The sequence below is a fragment of the Mobula birostris genome, chromosome 7 (assembly GCF_030028105.1).
Source record: "Mobula birostris isolate sMobBir1 chromosome 7, sMobBir1.hap1, whole genome shotgun sequence".
NCBI lineage: Eukaryota > Metazoa > Chordata > Chondrichthyes > Myliobatiformes > Myliobatidae > Mobula > Mobula birostris.
In genome coordinates this window covers 168068970-168073192 of record NC_092376.1, presented here as the reverse complement: position 1 = coordinate 168073192, position 4223 = coordinate 168068970, and positions in this window count along the sequence as shown.

Sequence of the window (4223 nt, the reverse complement as noted above, 5' to 3'; positions counted from 1 at the left end):
AATGCATTGTTATGAACTTTGTACACAGTACTTTGTCAAAGAACAGAAGACTGATGGCTGAAGTCATTTATTTAAGTGTAAATGAATCGTCTACCCAAAACCCACTCTAACAGTCCTGAGAATACAGTGAGATGCCGATTTCACCAGACTGCAGTTTGCAAACATTCAGTGTGGGCGGGGCCCGTAGCATATGCTACTTTCCTACTAGGTTAATCCGGTCCTGCTCCCAACTATTCAACGGGGATGTTTATCAGAAGCACTGTTTACACAGGTTCCATGGTATTATTAAGGACCCCACCCATCGCTCCAGCATCGTCTTTGACTCTCTGCTATCAGGCAAGAGACTCTGATGCATAAAAATAAGAATGGTCAGGATGGGAAATGCTTTCTTCCCCCTATTAAGCTTCTGAACTCCCGGCTGCACCACTTTCAAAGTGTCACTGGTTATTCTGTTCTGTACCTTACAATAGTTAATTTATGCATTTTAGTTGTTTAGTTATCCATAATCCACCTTGTTATGTGTTTAACACTGTGCTTTACACCCCAGTTCGAAGAAATATTGCCTCTTTTGACACTATACATGTATATAGTTAAATAACAATAAACCTGACTTGACGAGACTAATAGTTGTGTACAAATAAAGTCCTACTAATTGTGATTAATAAAGAAGTATGGTTATTAGGAAAAGTCACTGTTGTGGTTTATCAGGTGGTGAACTTCAGTTGACAACATTTGGCATCCTTGGGTGATAAGAAATGATTCTAAATAACCACAGTGTGAATTACTGAAATTTTCACTAAAGGTTGGTTTAGTCATGTCCTGCTGCCAGTCCAGTTAAGGCCACAAGTACCTGACAATGACTAATGATAAAGGATTATGATGGCTGTCTCACAGACTGCTTAAATATAAGGTGGACTAACTGGGTAGGGGCCTCAGGTGAAGGATACCCGTCAAGAAATGGGAATGGCTGAGGAATATGTACTGGGTGAGCTGAAGTTGATCAGGGCAAAAGAGCCAACTAATTAGATAAATCAAGTGTAGTTGAATGTGCACCTACACCTAGCATCACTTTATGCACATACAATCAGTTCATGTATAGAAGCTAATATTATGTATATACAGCCACACTCATTGGTTACTTGTTTTATAGAATTGCTTTTATACGTACTGTGCTTTTTATGCCTTTTTAAATGCTGCATCGGATCCAGAGTAATAACATTTCATTCTCCTTTACACTTGTGCACTGAAGAATGACAATAAACTATCTTGAATCTTGAATGTGCATGATTAGAATTGGAATTTTAAGAAGAAACTGAGAAACCATTTTGCCATGAATGAACCTAAACACAAAAGATGGCTTATTTTATGCATTAAGGTGCTCATATTAATAGTGTGATAGTAGATGTTTGGCAGCATTCAAAACAAAGAACAGTTCACAACTGCTACCTGTGGTACTGCAGTTTTCAACCGACTACAAATGTACTTTCTTTGAGAATGATATTTCCTCAACCTATGATCAGAAAGAGATTAGCGTAAGATTTGTCAGACAATTCTCATTTTCTGTTTCTCTGGAAGGACGATTACAAGAAATTTACTCCGATGATGATATTAATATCACGTCCTTATCTAATCTTCCCCATCCCCACTTTGGTTCACTCTTCATGAGGGTTTTCTTTAGATGAAAAAAAAATTGCTGTGTCAGTGGTTAAAGAATCGATGACGTTTCAGTAACAGCCCGGTATTTCCTCTCCAGCAAATTATTGGCTATAAAAGGTAAACCAATTTTTCACCTTCAGACAGATACCTCACATTGAAATAACTGTTGCTGTGATTGATTAGCTCAAAGAGTTATCATGTCTGTGATTCTGAAGGCTGTGATATGTCTCTCCTTTCTAGGCGTTGTCACCTGCATGTTTACAAAAGAATTGATGCGTGAAATTATGGATGAACTGCCAGAAGCAGGATTGGTAAGTGCAAAAACAAATTCATCGATGTTAGTCTCAGACTACACTGAGTTGTTGCTCATTTGTTGTATATATCAAGTTCTAAAATAGAATTGACGTTTTTATTGTTCCGTAAAGGCTATTGATTGTACAGAGACAGTCAAAATAAAACCTCTACTAATTATTTGTGATCTGTACTAAATGACCAAATGTAACATCTTTTGTTTTGTTTCTCAGAACGTCCCATGCGATGCCGGTAAAACTTTCCACCGTCCTAACCTAGTTCCCTCAATTCACTTCGACCATAATTTCTCTGTTGAGGTAAGAATAGTTTTAAATGATAAGCCTACATGTTTTAATATGGGAATAGCATTTGCCATTTTGTAAATTTTAATTATTTAACATGTAGCGTTACTAAATAACTGCATTACCAGTGTCATCTCTATTAAACACTTGCTTAGTTTAATTGAGATTTTTCAGGTGCCAGATATATTAATTGTAGATTAACACTGTTACTTGAGTTCACAGTGCATATTTAAGATACTTGAGAGAAGTTTGGTTAAGTGTGTGGATAGGAGGGGTATGGAGGGCTATGGTCCAGGTGCTAGGGTCGATGGGACCAGCCAGAGCAACAGTTCAGCACAAACTAAATGGGCTGAAGGGCCTGTTTCTGTGCTGTAGTCCCTATGTAAAGGCAGTAGATTTATGACAATGTAAATCTTGTGGCATATCATCAAAGGATATCCGTGCAAACTTCAAATTATATAAATAATGAGTTAACATTGCAGTCCATAATCACTTTCACAATCTCAGTATGAGTCAGTGGGATGCTTTCTGAACTGTGGTATGCATGCTACCCTATGCAACCAATGTAGCTCCATCTTAAAACTTTGAGGACTCAAGCCAGAATGCAAAGTGTCATAATCTGCATGTTGAGTGTGTTTCTTTCAACTGCAAGGTGCTTATTTAGCACAGTTGATTACACTCTTGTTTGCTCAAGATTCATTGTGGAGATCAGTGCATGGACATCTATCCTGGGTTCCAGTGTATATGGTGTGAGTAAAAGATTAACTAAAGAAAGAATTCAGTGGGTCAGGCAGCATCTGTGCAGGAAAATAAACAGTCCATTTTGGGGGCGGGACTCTTCATCTGGAATGGAAAATTAGAAGGAGGGCTAGTCAGTGTAAAGAGGTGAAGGATGAAGGTGAGGCAAGAGACATGCTCCTCTTGTTATATATAATATATATACCCTCAGTGGACACTTCATTAGGTACACTTGTAGACCTGCTGGTTAATGCAACTCTTTAATCAACCAATCATGTGGCAGCAACTCAATGCATAAAAGCATGCAGACATAGTAAAAAGATTCAGTTGTTGTTTAGACCAAACATCAGAATGGGGGAACAAATGTGATCTAAATGACTTTGCCCACGGAATGATTGTTGGTGCCAGATGGGTTGGTTTGACTATCTCAGATACTGCTGATCTCCTGGGATTTTTTACACAAAACAGTCTCTATAGATTACAGAGAATGGTGCGAGAAACGAAAAACTTCCTATGAGTAGCAGTTCTGTGGGAAAACCACCTTGTTAATGAGAGAGGTCAGAGGAGACTGGCCAAACTGGTTGAAGCTGACAGGAAGGTGACAGTGACTCAGATAACCACACGTTACAACAGTGGTGTGCAGAAGGGCATCTCTGAAAGCACAACATGTTGAATCTTGAAGTGGATGGGCTACTGAAGCAGAAGACTATGAACCTACAGTTCATGGCCACTTTATTAGATACAGGGGGTACCCAATAAAATGGCCACTGAATATATATTATAGAGTGTTTCATTATCATAGATGTTGTCTAAAGCGTGAGATGTCCTTGTCCGAGGGATCTTGTGACACTAAAGAAGGAGAAATTGGAGTTTTCCCTGGAATTCTGATCAACCAAATCCACTAATAAAATTGATTATCTGATCATGAATGCAATGCAACTTGTGAAATCTACTTTCGGGGCATATTCTTTACTCAGAGTGTATTGAGAGTGTGAAACAAGCTATCAGTAGAAGCGGATTTGAATTTAGCACTTAACAGGGGCTTGGATAACTACATTGATGGGAAGGGAATGGAAGGCTACAGTCTAGATGGGACTAGGCAGAATTATAGTGTGGCAAGGACTAGATGGGCTGAAGGGCCTGTTTCTGTGCTGTAGTAATCTTTGACGCTATTAGTTGCTACCTTTTTTACATTACAAGAGTGTTTACTTCAGTAGTTGCAGAGACCTCTGGAGC